Below are 19682 nucleotides of genomic sequence, written 5' to 3'. Positions count from 1 at the left end.
ATTGCTGGTCTCTCCTTGTGATCCAAAAGAAGGGAAGGTTGTCAAGACACAGTCACAACCCCAGGTCAAGAATTACTGACATGATGGTCTAATAAAACTTTTCTCTTTCCCTATGGCAATGAGGTCATGCTGGGAAACTTCCACCTCTCTTGTCATAGGAGATTCAACAGTCAGAATTCAATCCTATCCCTATTCAAGGGCAGAGATGCCACTGGCATCAATAGGAGCAGCACTGGTATGAAACTGTTGAAATGTCAAGTGTGTATTTGCAGAAACTGATTCTGCTGAAGACTATGCAGATATAATTATGCTGCTCTTTTCCCCATTGCTCTCCTTTTATATTATCTAAGGCAAAGTGCCCACAGAGGACACAGATGCACTCTATTAGATGTAGAGTGAGTATTGTTAAAAATATCCTCTCTCAAACCAACTAGATATTTACTCCTTTGTAACCTCATCAACTGTGACACAATGTAATTACAGATTGTTCAAGAGTCTTGTCTGCCCACTCAGTGCCAGACTGAAAAACAACTAAAGAAAACATAAAAAGCAAACCAGGCAAGTGAGCATGTGCCCTCCACCATGTTCCCAGGAGGCTCAGTAACTGAGTATACACTACACATCTCAGGGAGGAGACTGCCCATCTACAGCATTCTTCTCCTCCACGAGGCACTTTTACAACACTAAAGTTGCTAACAGAAGAAACAGCAACATGTGGGAAAGTAAAGTTTAGACACAATCAGTATGGATGAGTCACTTTTGGTTTTTTATTTCTGCTGCACTAGCTTTCAGAAAAAGTCTGTGTTTTTTTTCTGGGTAACGATTTCCTCTCTCATGCTGGGCTGGTATACCCAGTGCTGTGCCAAGGCTCTGCCTAAAGGCCCCAAGGTCTGTCCCTCAGAGGGTAGCACAAACCTCAGTCCTTGTCCTGTAATCAGCCCTGCCTAGGCAGAGCATCAGTACATGCAGAGCTCTGCTGAGTTTTGGGAGCTCTGCATGGATGAGACAATCTTCCCACGCAGATCAAGAATTGAGAGTGGGGCTTAAGAGAGAAAATAATAAACAAGAGGATAAAACCCACTGTGAAATACTGGGTAATTTTTTAAAATGTAATTTAGCAGGTGTTTAGTGATTACCCTGAAAATAAGGCACAAACACTTTCATGACTCATATTTGTGCTTCAGTTGAATTCTCTCTTCCATGCTACAGCTGTAATTTAAAACATTTGCTTCATCCTGAGAGGAAAAATGAAGATGTTTGAAACAAAGCACCGCTGCAGAACTTACACCCGTAGGGTACACACAAAAACTACACCACCAGCAAAGGTTGAATTCTAATCATGGCTCCTCCTTGGGGGAGAGTTGCATTCACCTTCTTATTTGGAATTCCTTTCTCCTTTTACACTAAATGCTTAGACCCGGTCAGCTACAAATAGTGAATATTACAGTATAAATAGCTAATATTACAGATCAGCATTTTGATGTTATGGGGACTGCATCACATTTTTGTCCTAATCTAGAGATGTTCTACAATGGCAAGTGTGTCCTAATGTTTTCATCATGTGAAAAGTAAATGCTGATTATATAAATTAATAACTGGACAGGTAGGGTGACAAACGACTTCTTGACAGCAAATGGAAGTGAAATTTGGTAGTGAAATTGTAACTGTTCCTTTGTGTTTAACATGACTTGCTAAATTAAGTGGTTGGGGTTTTCTGTGATTTCACCTTGACTCTGCAGAGCACCACACAGGTTATCCCTGCTTTAGCCAGTGTTCCTGAACCTAATGTGCTTCTCTGTAAAGCACTTTCTACATCCTCAAGTGCTATAAAGAGCAACAGCTCCCCAGATAGGAGCTGACCCCACCACTGGAGGTTGGCTGGTTTGTGCCAGCTGTGGTCTAGGACATGACACTGCTTATCAGTATTGCAGAAATGAGTTGAAATCAAGAGAAAATGCCACTTCCAAGAAATTAGTTTTGAACCTCTCCTCTTTCTTTCTTAGATAATTTCTTCATCTTTCCTCATCTCTTCTTAGAAGACAGCATTGGTTTCTCACCATCCAGCATATAGTATGAAGAAATCTCTGGCAGGAAGATGGGGGGAAAGCAAGAGATGGGAAGTGATTTTTAGAGCAGAACGTCAGGTAAGTTATACAATGAGTCTATCAGTTTATATAGGTATTCCCTGGTGGAAGAGATACCTAATAAAGGTCTTTCAATCTTTGTTGACAAAAGCTTGAACAAGATTGAATGTCTGGAAGTTAGACAAATTCAGCCTTGAAACAAGATGTAACTTTCTGGCTGACAGGGTAATTAAACACTAAAAGATTACCAGTAAAGGTGAGGGTCTCACTACTGGCTGGATGTTGCAAGGCAATACCACACACCTTCCTAAAAGATGTGATTTCAAGACAACCTGAGAGCAAGCCTGGGCTCAAAGGATCCCTTCCCCCTCTCGCTCTCATGCTCAACTGGTCAGATGGAGATGACTGGGCATTTGGAGATTGGGATTTTTTATTTATTTGACTGTCTGAGGGTTGGGGCTTGCTTTCAAAATTACAAACTTGATGTAACTGACAAAAAGGCACCGAAGATCTGGCTTCTAACCAGACAGAGACAAATGTTCCCAGATACTATGTATGTATTTCTGGCTTAAATGCACAGAACCATATTGATTAAAAGTTGGAAATAATTTCTCAGGTCTCTCAAAGATGGGAGAAAGCACTACTTTTACTAATTGTGATCAATTAGGCATATCCCATTTAATAAACTTCCATCATCACTGAGGCTTCACACACACTTGGCACTATAGCTTGTTCTTTCTGTGTTATGCCTGTGGCATGCAACTGCTACCCCTGAAGACTTAAATTCTTTAATCTAACTAAAACCTTCATTTAAACCATGAAAATATTTGTGTATCAACTAAAATTGAATAGACCATATTGTACAGGAGATCAAACTAGAGGATCTTATGGTGTTTTCCTAGTTTAGAAGAATTACTCTTAAGAATTCAAGGATTGATGTTGTTTTCCTTTATCACAATATGAGTTTTGATACCAATGCCAACAAAATTCCTGTATGCGCACAGGGATATTCAAACCTGCCACCTTTGCCAGTAGCTATAAGTTCAAGACCTGATTAAAAAGCTCAAATAATGCACAATGTAGCAGCCCACTGCATCACACAGGGATTGCTGAAGGTAAATTGGAGCTTTTGCTTGCAAATAAGCTGAGTAATGTTTTAACTATTACACTCCAGTTATCTATGCTGCTTTTATTCACACAACCTGTTACCATATCAACATCTCTGCAACACAGGCACTTATTCTCTATGAAACATCCATAATTCTGGTACCATAGTTCCTTTCTCCAGGAGGAACCTATCCATCATGGTACCTTTTCTTCCCAGGCCATACATAACAGTAGCTGTTTGAAATCTAGTAGAATTATGGCATGTGGGATCCACATCCAAAGTGCTGTTATTCCTCTTATCTCACTGTTTTATTTCAGTTTTGGATAAATGGCAACATCTTGACTGATTCTATTTGATCACAGAGCATGGACAAAACAGTGGGACGTGTCACTATGGTAATCATGGCAAACACACAGTGATTTCTGGAGATGTATTAGACATCTCACTGCTGGCTGGCTGCAGCTTCACAACTCAGCTGCCAGCTGTCTTGGAAAGCTGAAGCAGCTAACAAGCTGCTGTTGAAGCAGATTCTGTGGCTCCACTTGCCATGATCCTACCAACAGCTGCTGCTCAAATAGTGGGGAGGCCAGTAACCAGTTGCTTTGGAGTAACTGTTCCTGGCTCATTCAGAAAAAGGCTCTTTCCAGTCTCGTAAACAAGTTTTGTGTGAAAGAGGACTGTGTGGCAGACAGCAAAGAGTAGCAGGGATGAGATGTTTCACAGAATCTTTTAGGCTACAAAAGACCTTTAAGATCATTGAGTCCAACCCTTAAACCAGCACTGCCAAGACCAACCACTGAACCAGTCCTTAAGTGCCACATCTACAAATCTTTTAAATACCTCTAGGGATGGTGATTCCACCACATCCTTGGGCAGCCTGTTCCAGTGCTTGACAACCCTTGAAGAGAAAATGTTTCTCTTAATACCTGGTCAAATCCTCCCTGGGTGCAAGTTGAGGCTGTGCCCTCTTGTCCTGTTGCTTATTCCTTAGGAGGACAGACTGACCCCCACCTGGCTGCACCCTTCCTTCAGGCAGTTGTAAAGAGTGATAAGGTCTCCCCGGAGCTTCCATTTATCCAGGCTAAACAACCTCAGTTCCCTCAGCTGTTACTCATAATATTTGTGCTCCAGACCCTTTTCCAGCTTTGTTGCCCTTCTCTGGACAATGTCTATCTTGTAGTGAGGGGTTCAAAACAGAATCCAGGATTAGAAGTGCAGCCTCACCAGTGCCCAGGACAGGGGGACAATCAGTGCCTGGTCCTGCTGGCCACACCATTTCTGATACAGGCCAGGATGCCTTTGCCTTTCTTGGCCACCTGGGCACACCTGGCTCATGTTTAGCTGCTGTCAACCAGCACCCCCAGGTCCTTTCCCCAGGGCCACTTTCCAGCCACTCTGTCCCCAGCCTGTAGCACTGCCTGGGGTTGTTGTGACCCAAATGCAGGACCCAGCACTTGGCCTTGTTGAACCTCATACCACTGGCCTTGGTCCATCAGTCCAGCCTGTCCATATCCCTCTGCAGAGGGACCTTCCCTACCCTCCAGCAGATCAACACTCCCATCTAACTTGGTGTCACCTGCAAATTGACTGAGGGCACACTCAATCCACTCACCTAGATCACCGATAAAGATATTAAGCAGAATTAACCCCAGTACTGAGCCCTGGGAGCACACTTGTGATCTGCCACCAGTTGGATGTAATTCCATTCCCCACCACTCTCTGGGCCTGGTCATCCAGCCAGTTTTTATCCGGTAAACAGAGTACCTGTTCAAGACACGAGCAGCCAGTTTCTGGAGGAGAATGATATGGGAATGGTGTCAAAGGCTTTACTACAGTCCAGGCAAACATCTACAGCCTTTCCCTCACCACTTAGGTCACCTTGTCATAGGAAGAGATGAGCTTGGTCAAGCAAGGTCTGCATTTCTCAAACCCTTACCAGCTGGGCCTGATCCCCTAGCTGCTCTTGTACAGAGATCTTTTGAAGCAGATATAAAGTGAGTTTCCTGAAGAGCCTGGATTACCATAACACACTGACAAAATACTCATTTTGGCTCTGTGATCCCAACACACCTACTTCCAGGACATGGGCTTGTCTCAGTCCAAGGAAGACAGAATTAAATAGATCAAGCAAATTATGTGCCAAATAATGTTTATCTCCAGTGCCTGGGCTCATTAGATCTGCTGTAAATTTCTCCTCTCTAAATATCTAACAGATGATGAAATAAATGCTGTCACTGTGGAGAGAAGGGTTTGGATCCATGGTAGATTGCATCATATTGGCTGTTCTTTCTCACAGGACAATTACTCTGCAAACAGAACCAAATCTGAAAGACTGTCTGGCTCTAATAACCGTAAAGTATTATGGCACCAGCAGCCTCTGAGTCACTCATCTGTTTCTTCCCAATCTATATCTCCCAATATCCACTATTCAAACAATAAAATGTGAGAACATATTTGCATATTATGACAATTTCTAAATGAGGCCTCATCAGATTGACTAATGGCTGGCTGAGCTTATATGCTTTGTACTGAAGAAGTTTTGCACCTAGTGCTGTATCATAAAGATGCACAAGTCATATCCCAACAGAACATTTACAGTTAGCATGTTACAAAATACATTGCAGAGTTTTGTTCTGGGATTTTTCCTCTGGTCCAAAACACAGCCTTCAAGAACTAAAGATGCATTTTAAAGGATCCATGAAAATTTGAAGAGATTAAAGAACATCAGCAAGAAAAGAGTCATACTGTGCTGTTAACCTGCACAACTCTGAACAATCATTGCAAAATCCCTTGTATTTTTGGTGCATATCCATGGGACATCTAGAGCAAAGTGCCTCTTATGGCTCTGAATTCACAGAGCCAAGCTGCTTTGCTGTTCATTCCAGAGTGGCTGTCAACAGTGTTCTCATTTTGCTGGGGACATTTTGTCAAGCAGTATCAGCATATACCATGTTCATTCTCCCACACCAGCTCCTCTGCTTCCCAGTCACATGAAAGAGTGCCCCATTCTTCATGAAAGGGCTACCAGTAGAGAGGTTCATCCAGCTATTACCCTGCCCACACTTTGGTCCTATTTCTTCAGATGTTCCACCTGTCAGCTTAGTGTTGTATCAAGAGGTAAAACTCCCTTAAGTGGTGATAAACAAGGTACACTCACAGGTACATGGCATAAAAAAACAGGGGTGAAGAAAATCCTTGCTGTCAAGACAAGTGAACAAAAAGAGCAGTTGCCCACAATTTTGTTCACTTTCAAGGTCTGGCAGTGAGCCCACAGATCTCCTAGGAGGAGGATTTTCACTGAAATCCTGGCCTTTAGCAAACCTGATGGGGAACATTAGAGAGAGCAAAGAGGGTATGTTTTGAAAAACTCCCAGCAATCCCACAGAGGTGAGCCCAAATGGGATGAATTCATGTCTGGGAAGCAAGAAGGAGGCCCAGGGGTAGATTAAAAAGAACTCACCATATCCTTGTTCATACTAATAACAAGAGCTGCCTGTCTTAGGGTTTGCTAACAGACTGTTCCCAGTGCCCTTGACCTGAAACTCACTTTACTTTTGACATTTCCTGAGCAGCTGGCATTAAACAGAGGGTTTCTTTATCTGGGCTGCAATACTCTACTTTATCCTTTGTTGATTCTCATCAACTTCATCACACTATACAATGTTTGTGGATTAATGTAAACTCTATGAAGATTACTGATAGCATAAACTGGTTGAAATTACTTCAGCAAAAAAAATGTTTTAAATTACAGAAGGATCTTTGTGAAGAATATGTTTGTACTAAAGCACTATTTTAAAGCTATTATTGATAAAAATGCAAAGCTTTTTTGTTTATACAATCCAAATAGAAAAGGAGCATTAGAAAGTTTGCATTTTTTAAAGCAAATTGAAAGAGCCCTTTGTTTCTAAAAGAAAGAAACTTCCACTGGAACAATAACAACAATAACATTTCAAATTTAGGGGGAAATATAACTTTGTTACTTTCCAATGAAATAAAATTGATATTTTTTTCAATCAGATGCCACAGGAATGAAGAAAAAAAAGTTTAATATTTTTCCTTTGTTTCTCCTAGCTGCTCCTGCTTTCTGAAGATTCCCTCTTGCTCCACCCTGGCCACACACCAACCTCCCTCTCATCACGCACCAAAATGTTCCCTTTCCTCATTCAGCTCTTTCTTTAAGAGCTGCTTCTTTTGTGAAAGCTTCCTGCATCATTTTTCTCCCTGTTGGTAACTCCAGACCTTCTCACACTTGAACTATTGTCCAGCATGTATTGTATTCATTTGAGTCAGGTTGTTAGGTCCATACCCCAAAGGCCTCCAGCCCCTCCTTCACCCCTCAGCGCACAAACACAGCAAAGGGAATTATAAAATCTTAATCAGGAGAACTCAGCAAGGTTCCTCCTGAGGAGCTGCCTGCAAAATGTCCTGGGGAAGGTGCAAAACTTGCTGGAGTTGAGGTCTTTCTGCCCTGAAGGTTCAAGCACTGTTTTGGTGAAGTTTGGACCGATGCCGGAAGGCAAAAGCTGTGCTGCAGACATCATTACAAGAGCTTTCCACAACCTGACAGCACACCTACAGAAAGAGCTTGGCTGCTGGTTGAATTTCTTGTGATTCCTCAATAGAAAGCATGGGAGAGATGCTAAGGTCATTTAAAGCACTGGGAATATGGATTTGTTTAAATTGCTTATGTGCTTAAGAAGTCATTTGCAGCCTCTCTGATGACTATTTAAGCTATCCCAAATCTCATGGTATGTGCAGCATGTATTTGTATGGGTGTGGGAATAATCATCTTCCAATGCCTTAAAGTATTGTATACAAAAATGAAGATCAATAAATGAAAAGTGTAAGCCACAATTATTTGGTTCACAAAAACCATGACCTACATTTCCTGCAAGTGCAAACTGTTAACATATCTTTTGTTTTAGTGCATGTTGCAGGGAACCATTGACACAAAAAAAAATTTAAAAATCAACAAAATTAATACATCCATATATACAAATTTTAATACTGTGTTTTCAGCTAAACATATCTCAGACATTTCTCAACTTTAAGCCCCATGGGTTCTCTAATTCTATAGTGTGGATTTTTTTTTTAATAGAATTTGATGAAAGGTCTTTCAAAAGTGGGAGTGGTACAGGTTTGCCTTAATAATTTTCTTCAATAGAAAACATGTTAATAATAGAAAATAATAAAACATAAGGATCCTTACAGCTGAAGCTCTTAGGGACTGCCTGATGGCCAGAGCTCACCATAAGTGTTTTCTTTTTCTGTATGCAATGCTTTACAGACTTTCTTATTTTTTAAGTGCTCATTGGTTTTTACACAACAGAACATTTTGTGTAACAATCCGAGAAACTCTACTCTGAATCACAGGAGGGTTGGATACATTTTGTCTTCATCTCAGAGCTCTTACTGGAGAATTTACTTCGCCCAGAGGAAGAACCATGAACCAATCAGGATCTGAGGTACAAAAGGCATAAAATTCCACAATACGAAATACGTAGAAATTCATCTAATTGCTGAGTAATTTCCTTGCTGAGTAAACTGTTTAGTGTGGAATTCTCTGAAAAACAGGGCTCTGAAGAGGAGCAGGGGTATCTCATCTCTCACATCAGTGATAAACCTTCAAAGTACAAAGAGACCTCTGCTGAGGTCAATATTTGGACAGCTAAGGGTGCCCACTCTCAGCTGAGTCTGGCCAAAATTACACCATCTGATTCAAAACAAGGATTAGGTTCATTATTTTTGCTATAATTAAGAATTTTTCAAGTCACATTTGTCCATGGAGGCTTGACACAGAAAGGATTGAAACAATTTATCACTAGCTTGAAAAAAACCCCAACCAAGACTAAACTCTGCATGAGCACAAGAGGGGTGTCTCTTCTGACATCAGTATTCATTAGGTATAGGAAAATATTATCATTTCTGTAGCATAACATCCACCATACTCCTTATTTGAAGATTAGGAGAAAAAAATGAATTGTAGCAACCTGTGTATTCAGGTACGAAGCACCAGAGGCTTTGTTCAAGCGGGGTCAGGGGGTTCCAGCTGGGGAGGGATCTGTGGGGAACAAGGTCCAGTTTTGCTGGAAGTGAAGCGGGCACGTTACAGCTGTGGCACTTGCTGGGAATCTCCACAGCCAAGGGATTCTGGCAACATTTCCAGAGGCCTGAGCCACTCACCCACAGGTTGGGTCACGTCTGGGCAAAGGTATCCTTCAGGAGGCCAGAAAAGCCAGCCTGGCTGCGGCGTTCCTCACGCACCGAGGGGACAATTTCCTCTCCAACTGTCAGAAAATGCCACTTCTGGTGTTTGTATCCTATTTTGTCTCTGAACCAAAGAGGGGGGAAAAAATAATACCCCAGCAGGTCATGGAGTTCAGTGAAAAATCCTACAAGCTTTTCCTGAACAAATAACAGATAGTGACCTCTGGCCCTGCCTTTGCATGAGAATTGCCATCGGCTTCGGGAGGCACTGCTGCGGCGGGGGACGAGCAAACGGCACATTCTGATTTAAAACTGATTTCCCCCACACACACCCCCCGATTTTTTTTTAACTATTTTTTTTAAGACCCTAGAAGAAAAGGGGGTGGGGGACGGGGTGGGGGGGAGGCCTGGCAGCTCATCTGCATTACAGATCAGGCCCTCTTTGAGCAAACCAAGCATCCATAATTCATTACATGTTTCCTGCAGGGCCTGGAGACGGCAGAGCCTCCCTAGCAACAGAGCCATGGCAACAGCGCGTGCAGCCCGGCCAATCCGCGTGCGCCTTACAGCTGCGGCCGGGCCAATCAGGAGGCGCAACGCAAGGGGAGGGCGGGTGGTGAGGAGATTGAGTGGTTTGGGAAGTTTAATCCTTGACTGTTGTGAGGGAATTGCGTGGTTTGGGAAGTGTGTCCGTACAATCCTGAACTGTTGTGAGGGGATTGTGTGGTTTGGGAAGTGTGTCCGTACAATCCTTGACTGTTGTGAGGGGATTGTGTGGTTTGGGAGTGTGTCCGTACAATCCTGAACTGTTGTGAGGGGATTGTGTGGTTTGGGAAGTGTGTCCGTACAATCCTGAACTGTTGTGAGGGAATTGCGTGGTTTGGGAAGTGTGTCCGTACAATCCTGAACTGTTGTGAGGGGATTGTGTGGTTTGGGAAGTGTGTCCGTACAATCCTTGACTGTTGTGAGGGGATTGTGTGGTTTGGGAGTGTGTCCGTACAATCCTGAACTGTTGTGAGGGGATTGTGTGGTTTGGGAAGTGTGTCCGTGTAATCCTTGACTGTGAGCACTGTGTGACACTGAGGGAAACTTGAGGGGTTCTGGCACTAGGAAGCAGGTTATTTATCTGCTTGTTTGTTTATTTTTAGGAATTTCAGAATTTTTTAATTTGGTTTTCGCAAAGCAGAAATGCTCCTCGAGAGCGTGCTGTACTGCTCTGTGAATGACACATCACTTTTAGAGAATCAGCTTAAAAATCAGATTATTTCTCCCTCCACTGCACCCTCCAGCAATAATCATTGTATTGCAGCTTTGCCCTTCCAAGCCCATGGCTTGTCTTATCACACGACACAGTCATTGCTCTCGGGTGACATACAGGAGAACAAAGCAGAAATGCAAGTGACAGAACAGTGGCGGAAACAACCCAAAAATTTGTTGTAGTAGAAGTTATACCTGGAAACAAAAAGTGCTGAAAGCGTTGAGCCTCACCACATGCAATTCCTTTGTGGAGTTCTGTGAACTCTTGTTGTAGTACTGCCACACACACAAAAATGTGTAATTTCCCTTCTTTGAGGAGGAGGAAAGGGACTGAGCTTTGTTTCGATTAAATAAGAGCAGTGAAGGCAGAAGAGCTCGTTGATCACTGAAGGCACACAATGGTACCTTACTGCAACCATCCTGTTCTGTAAAGTATCATTTTTCTCAGAATGGCATAAGGAAGTCGTTGCCTTTGAATATTTGTATTTAACATACATTTTAAAAGAAACGCTTGATGTCCATGTGGGTAGAGAGGTTTGTAAATCCTAGTATAAAACTGTATCTTTTATCTTCAGGGAAAAGGAAAAGCAATCATTTATCCAAACCTGAGCATTGCACTTGAAGCTGAGATACTGTGGGTTATCTAAGTAAGCGCTTCACCCCTCAACCTAAAAGCTGATCTCAAATTCCACTCTAATGCATATGTTGCTCAGATAGTGAGAGCAGAGATCAGAAGATTTGCTATGGATGCATCAAAGTACATTTTGGGACCCAGTGCTCCGTATTGAACTTCAAGAGATGATGCATAAATTGAATAAAGCCGTGAAGGCTGCCAAGGGAAGATTGAAAAATACATTCCAATCTCCCCTCATATATTTTATAAAATGTTGCAAACTACCTGCCTTTTCAAGGCCATGCCTTCTGAGATGCCAGAGATTAAAAAATACTGTATCACTAACTTTTTTGATCTAATAAATGGCTGAGAACGCTTCTTTATCTTTCCTTTCTTTCAACAAATTAGTATGACTAATTACTATTTTTTCTGTTCAGAAGTGGCAACTTCCCCCTTGTTTGAAGAGAAGCTGTGTTGGAATTTTCACAGCAGCATTTTGCAGCAGACAAACCTGAGATCAAAATATTTATTTTAGCTTAAAAAAACCCCAATAACAAATAGTCTGAAAACATAATTAATGACCATAATTTTTTTCTCATGTCAAGAACAATCAATTTACCAATTTTATATTTTGCTCGTAATTAGACACAAATGAAGATTTGAACATCAGGCCTGTGACTCTTCATTAAAATCATTTAACGAACCTTGTGGTCTGCATAGTTAAAAATCAGAAATTGCCTTCCAAGATGGTGAAGTTGTCCCATACCTTTATCCTTAACTTTGACAGGTTCTGTGTGGGACTGAAGGCATGCTCACTGTGAAAGGCACAGTGCTCTCTAATGAGCTGTTACAATCACACAACTTAAGCTAATGAATTTCTTATCCTCTTATGTGGATAAAAGTTCCTGTTAGAAGTCAAAAGATCTCTGCATTTTAAGTGGATTTGTATTTGCATTTGAGGAGGGAGAGGAGGAAAGGATACTGCAATGAGTGAAATTCATTGTATTCTTCTTAACAAACAGCACTGTGTGGCAATAACGAAAACATCACAATTAATAAAGAATTTTCACATGCTCCATTTGAAGTGTGGAATGCTCCAGGGCAAAGACACGGATCCACAGGCACAGGTGGAAATAGGAGCTCACGCTTGAATGAGTCAAGTGAGTCTGTACAGGAGAGAGGACCCTGTTCCCCCTCACATCCTTGGATGACTCTGTGTGTGGGGAGGAAGGCTCAGTGCTGGCAGAGGACCCCCACCTGTGTCACTGCAACACAGTGTGTGGAATAATCTGTCACTTCATGTGCAAGGGCTAAAATCTTCATTTGTAAGGGAGTTTTCTGATGCACTGATGAACAACATCAGTCCTGAGCTTCACAGTAGTGAGATGCTGTAAAGTAACAATACTGCACACTTAGGGATCTGGAAGCATTTTGTAACCATTTACTGCTCACACCTCACAGCATCACAGAGATACATTTCACCTAGACCATAAAAACTCTGTTGTTCCACATTTAGGTGCTGCTGCTCCTATAGAAACTCTGTAATGTCAAGAGCTGGAAGGGAAAGTCCTGAATTATTTCAGTGCAGACTCTGATATGCAGACTGCAGTCTGAAGGCTGGGGTGCCTTAAAAAAGGAAGGCAGGCAAGGCAGGGAGGGAAGGGAGGGAGGAAAGGAAAGGGAGGGGAAGGGGAAAGGGAAGGGGAAGGGGAAGGGAAAGGGAAAGGGAAAGAGAAAAGGAAAGAGGAAAGGAAAGAGGAAAGGAAAGAAAGCCTTGACTACAATTTTGTAGTCAAGACTGTACATGGTCTTGGAGTGTTTCAAAAGTTTTCAGTCTTGCCAATGAGTTCACATGGAGGTTCTGGGCATGTGTTAACTCATGCTACTGAATTAGTTTCTCTACTCAGCAAGCGGAGAATTATTTTCTCTACTCTTGTCTTAGGAGTACATAGAGAGTGAGCAGTTTGCTGTTTGTGTAATTTAAAATAGTGAAGGCTGAAATTGTAGGGTACCTTAACAAGGTAAAAGTGTTTACTAGTTACATCTTAGGTCCAAATTCTTGTTCCAAAGTAAGCAGCTAAACCATGCTTATTTCCCTGGGGTCTGCTTTGGAAGCAACAAAATCTTGCTTATTGAGTTCTGTGGGAACTGCAACCCCCTATCTGAACAAAATTCGACCTAAAGACTTAAAAGAACAGATGATACCTATGAAAAGATAGCTCTTGGCTCTAAATTCCACCTTAGGTCCTTAAAAATCTGCCCAGAGACTAATGTAAGGACAGAAGCCCAGTCATGCCCTGACCCAAAGCCCATGAAATTCAGCCAGAACATCTGAGCCATTTCAAACTATTGAGATCAGGCTCTAAAGAAGCCACCTACAACAATCCAAACCACAAACAAGTAGGATAGGTGATTTTATTTACTGTTTCCTGTCTGACAACACAGAACCTGAGTTTTCCAGTGTATTTTGCAGGATCCTTGCTTTCTTAAAGTACTTCATGGAAGCTCCGTGTTTTCCCCAAATTTCGGGCTGATGTAGAGGTAGAGGTCAGTGGATTTGCTGGGGATTTGCAAAGAGTGTCACCAAAACCTCCAAGTGGCTTGAAACTTGTACTTCAGCACTTCACTTTTATTTGGATTTTAAAGCTTTGCTCAGCTAATCCTACTGTGTCCTGGCGGCCTGGAAAATCCCCAGGAAAAAAAAAAACCCTAGGGACTCCCCTTTTGCTATTGTCTCTTTCCAAAAGGGGCCCAGGTAGTGACTTGTGAGTTCCCTGTACACAAAGCAGAGAGAGGAAAAAAGAACTAATCTCCCCTGCCCCCCGTGTGCGAGAGAAAGCCGGGGCTCAGCAGCGTGTGTGCGTCCCAGCGAGAGCGGGGCTGGGGCACAGGATGACCTCCGGCCGCCTACCCACCACAAAGGGACCATGGCATTGACACAGCCTGACTGCTCTCCTTCGGAGGGGACAGATTGAGAGGAAGTGACCCTTGGTGCCCCCCTTCTGCAGGGGACCTTGTGAAATAAGTGTTGCTCTTCTCTTCCTTCCTTCCTTCCTCAGGCAGCTCAAAGAATTTAATGATGAGAAATCGCTCGCTTTTACTTCATCATTCAAAGAGCAAGCACTGAAGAGACTTTTCCCTTGAAAGGGATGAGGAGGAAGTGTAGAGGAGCTAGTCTTAACTATTTACTTCTGTCTTGGGAAATCCAAAACTGGTCCACAGGGTTCACGGATGACAGGGCAGCAGGCAGCAGCAGCAGGAGCTCTGGGTGAGGCTGTGGGAGTCTGTCGGGGGTTGTTTTCTAAGGGGACTCATAAAATGATCCCTGCGGCCGCATTCCCAAGAACCAGGAACATCAGGATGTTCAGAGCTGTTTAACACAACTCCCCGATGGCATCTGGTTAATTCCAAGTGAAAGCCAGATCTGGGAGGACAAGAAGGATTCTGGGGACTGTGAAAAGGAAAAGGCTGATTTGGGGGAAAGGAGGCAGAAGTGGTTAGGCCCATCACACAGCTGTGTGATCAATCTCTGCCCATTCTTCAGCACATGCCCATGTGCTGAAGTTCACAATGTCAAACTTAGAAACCAAGGCCAGTCCTTGGTAGGTTTGAGCATCAAGGTCCTCTGAGGGGCAGCTGGGGGTGTTCAGCCTGAAGAAGAGGGGGCCTTATAGCTTTCTACAACAGGAGAAGTTGTAGCCAAATGGGGGTTGGTCTCTCCTCCCAAGCAAAAAGTGGTAGGACAAGAGGAAATGGCCTCAAGTTATGCCAGGGGAGGTTTAGATTGAATATTAGGAAAAATTTTCTTCAATGAAAAGGTTATCAAGCATTGGCACAGGCTGCCCAGGGATGTGGTAGAGTCATCATCCCTGTAGGTATTTATAAGACATGTGGCACTTAAGGACATGGTTTTGTGGTGGACTTGGCAGTGCTGGGCAAATGGTTGGACTTGATAGTGTGAAGGTCTTTTCCAACCTAAACAGTTCTGGGATACTATGATAAACATTTCATGTGCAGCCCTGGTTCACATCTTCTGGCTGTTGAGGGACAGTAGGTAGAGCACATAGACTCAGTCTCTTCCATCCCTTTCAAAAGAGTTTTAAATGTCTCTCAGATGCACTTGGGGTAAGCTGGGGAGGGAGGGAATGACCTTTGGATTCTCCCTCCAGAGGGAACCTGAGAAAATGACCTTTTGGCCCTCAGCTCTGCAGGGGCTCGGGAGAGGTCGGGAGGAATGACTCTTGGTCCAATCTTGCTCACCACAGGGGCTAGGGGAAGGCAAAAGAGAAAGAACTCCAGGAATATGTGATCACGGGAATTTCTGTCGTCTTCTGAAAAAGAGGCATGTTTACTTCACAGCCCCTGTAAGAAAAATAACCTGCCAGTGACAAACAAGCAAGTCCATTTAGAGCAAGAAAAAGCCTCAACTCGGTGACCTAGAAATCAATGCCAAAAGTAAAAGCTGATAAATAAATAAATAAGTAAATAAAATAATCAGAGATGTCGCGCAAAAATCAAGGGGTGCCCTCTGAAGAGGTGTAATCAAGGCTCTGAGCCTTCAGTTATAATGGTTTTGATTAAAGAAAGCTGTGCAGAAGTAATCTATTTTATTTTTAAATGGCCTGATTTTCCTTCACTACTCTCTTGGAGGCTGAACCTAGAACAATTTGGAGGAGGACATGAAGTGTTCTGTGAAAAACAAGAAAAAAGGTATGCATTTAATAAAAAAGAAAACCGACATCTGCTTAAGTTACTTTTGGGGTTTGATGGCACACATTAAAATTCACTGAAAATAGCAGTGCTCTGATAAAATAAAAACATTAAATCCTGGCTGATCAAGCCACACAGTTCTACCACACTTTTCCCCCAAAACCTGCAATATAAAATTACAAGCACAGTTGTCACCCAGAGCTGGGCATGGGGCTCATCATGTGCTGTGTACCTGGGGGTTTATTTACTCTTTTTACTCTTCCCATTATAAAAAACTTTAAAACTTCCTTCCCACAAACTTTATATTTATTCACAATTTTGAACTCTTCGCTTGTTTCCATTATAGCTGAAAACTTCTTCAAGTTTGAAAATCTTCTGTTCTTATATAGGGTCAAACATATTTTCTTTGCTTGATAAATAAAGACAAATAGTAGAAAAGAACGTCAAAAGAATCCCAGCTTGGGAGGGAGGGGAGGGAAGTTTACATTTTCTTCCTTGAGAAGGTCAGATGTTTATTCAAGCCTATCTGAGCCTTTTGAACAGAGCCTGGGCTGTGCTGGAAATCTCCTGAGAGCTGCGTTCCTTAGAGAGTGGAAGGGAGGGCTGCCTTCAGAAGGGCTGGCCACAGAGTGCTCTGCTGGCTTCATAGGCTGGCAGTGCCAAAGGTGCACTGAAACAAAGGGTACAGAAACACAATTTTGAAATACTGTCAATGCTCAGCTCTTTCACACTTTATTTCTTTTATTGTTAAAATAAGCTGCATTAACTATTAAAGCCTGAAAAAGCAAAGGGAATCCAAAACTTCTACCAAGTGTGCAACTTTGGTTTGGTAAGTTACATGTTTTAGTGGAAACCCAGGCCACATATTCATTTGCCTGTGGTCAAATTTTTGGGAAGATAAAGCAACTTTGACTACCATTGGTTTTCTTTTGACACCTCTTAATGCTTCAGGCTTACAATAGTGTTATTTTCACATTGGAAGTTTGACATACAGACTAATGTACACAGAAAGAAAAACATCATTGTGTAACTTGGCCTATAAAAGCTTCAACAGCATGTTTACAGCACAGCAGAGCTGTTTAGAGCTGAAAATCTTAACACTCCTTCATTGGAGGATGGCTGTGAACACAAGAACAGACAAGATGCTGATGTCCTCTTTGCAAAGGTGGGCAAGAGCATTAGACAGTGCCTGCAGCCTCAGCTTCCTCTGCCAGGATTAGGGGCTGGAAGTACTTCTCTCCTAATAAAATACAAGAGTCCAAACAGACATGCAAAATACAATTTTTGTTGAGGCTTGGAAATTATCTTTGGCCACAATGAATGGGCAAAAGCTTACTGTGTCCTCCAATCCCCAGTCATAATTAACATTTGATTTCTAAAAGCAATCTTGTATGTTCTTTGCAGGAACAGCATGAGTTCTCTATTCAGAGGAAATCAAAGTTGTATGATGTTTGCATTTCAGCAGCATGCTTCAGAGAACAAACTTAGTCATTCAAAGCAGAACTACTTTTAAATAATAAGATAACAAGGAAGTCATGGAACAGAGGACCAAATGAAGTTACATTTCTCACCTGTTAAAATTGCTTTTATAATATGCTGTCTGCTGCCTTAGCTTCTGAAGTCTGCAGGTAAAATAAGGGTTTAAACCAAAAATTACTTAACCCATTTGTGAGGAATAATGTCATGGCACTCATGGCCTTGCCTGTATCTGGACCATCCCTTTCCCAAAGTGAGACTCATCCACTGCAGCAGTCTGGGAGCATCCCAGCACAGCAGCCATGTAGCACTTTTTCTGCTGGGAGACCATTTTACATCTTGTAAAAAAACCTTTTACCAGGTACTTTTGCATTGGTGTGCTGCCCAGCCTGGGGGACAGTTAGGGGAAGGCACACCAGATATCATTTATAAGGCCTGTGGTACCCTAAGGTTGCTTCGGTTATCTCTGCATAATGCTGAACCATCCTGTGTAGGCACATCTTTGTGTTGCTCTTCAGGAGAAAATTTACTCCATAATGATGAGGAAAAGCTGAACAAAATTTGATTTATCCAGAAATAATGTTCTTTTTTGTCCTCTTGAAGTCACAGTTTTTTATGTGGTAGCAAGAGACCTCTTTCATGAGGTGTAGCTAGAAGGAGAAGAGCAGTCAGCTCTAAGAAACACAGTCACTTGAAATAAAGTAGAATTCACCACATAATTTTCCACATCAATGTGGTGTACAAATGCACTGGACAAATCCCCATGTTCATTAAGGAGGGAGAAGTTTCTTGGGGTGTCACCTGCAAAGCTCAGACTTGGCTTCAGCAAATGGTTTTTCTCTTGATTTGTGTCCCAGGCTTGTTTAGTTCATATAAACACTTTACAGGTTACTCAGGGATCCCTGGAGCTCACATTCCATGTAGACGAAATGTAAATCCACTGTTTTTGCCACTGATGATGAAAAATATGTTTAGTACATTATTATTAAGTGAGAAAAAGCAATGTGTGATGGAAATCCATGCCTTTGACACCATTAATTTTCTTTCTGTTAATATTGATAAGCAGTGGTTGTAAGTCTGTGTGCAATTGTGTGAACAGGATGAAAAATATTAAAAAGATTACTGGAAGCACGGAAGTGCAGGGATTCTAGTACAACCATTCTTGTACAGGGATTGACTGCCATGCCCCTGGCATGTGCTTTTTGCCAAAATACCACTGAGCAGTGCATGTTTGCTGGGTAGGCATTGTAACACATCCCAACACAAGACAGGGAGGGGGCATTCCGTGACACATTCTGATTAATTGGTTAACAGGAGCCTCCTCGTACTCATTACAGCTATTCAGCCATATCACTTTGGAAATCAGAAGGCACAATTTTATCTGAGAGTCCATATGGCTTATTAGGAAACTGTGCATATAGAAAACTACCACTATCTTGAACCAAGATAATATTTATCTAATAGACCATAACAACTCAGAGACAGTCAATATGGTCTCTCATTTGAGCATGCATTTTGATATGCATTCTACCTATGCAAACACAAGTCATTTACATTGCAAGCTATCTGTCTGGTAAATCCATGTTTAGGTAATTCTTATAGCGGTGAGCCTTTTCTACAAGAGAGATTATGAAGATGACTTGAATGTATTGTAGTCCATGGACTAATTTGGAAATTACTGAGTATTTGTCTGATAGATTGTAATGGACTCTGATAGAGCTGTTGGCTTTTATCAGCTAAACCCATATTTTGGTATGTAAGCAAATTTGAAAAAGCAAAATATTTGCGGAATAATCAACCAGGCTGCTCTGTTTGACTTGCAGCATCCTGCCTGCTTTGAGCCACCAGGCTGTTGGAAGGAGGGACTGTCTGCTACCAGGTCACAGACCTGGCAGAAATGAGCCATTACTGTAAATTCTCTCGTGTCCCTTCAACTCTGAGCAGCCTGAGAGCATGGAGAGCAGATTGCTGCAGGCTAATGGCCGAGGAGAAAGTGAAGAGGTAATCCTGCTCACTTAATCCCACACAGCTCTGCAGGGAATATCCTGTCGTGAAGCCATACTTGCCCTGAGAGTCCTGAGCAGATCCCTGGCTGAATGTTTAGAAAGCCTTTAACAGGTTAATTAAATAGGCTTAATCATCCTCACACTCTCTGTGTTTTCTGTTCTACTTTCCTTCCATTGGAAAAGCAAAGGAAATTAAGAGAAAAATGGAGAGAAGGCAGAGA

This window comes from Agelaius phoeniceus, chromosome 1, assembly GCF_051311805.1.
Source record: "Agelaius phoeniceus isolate bAgePho1 chromosome 1, bAgePho1.hap1, whole genome shotgun sequence".
In the NCBI taxonomy this organism is placed as follows: domain Eukaryota; kingdom Metazoa; phylum Chordata; class Aves; order Passeriformes; family Icteridae; genus Agelaius; species Agelaius phoeniceus.
The sequence above is the reverse complement of the archived record's forward strand: the minus strand, read 5'-3'. Positions refer to the sequence as shown.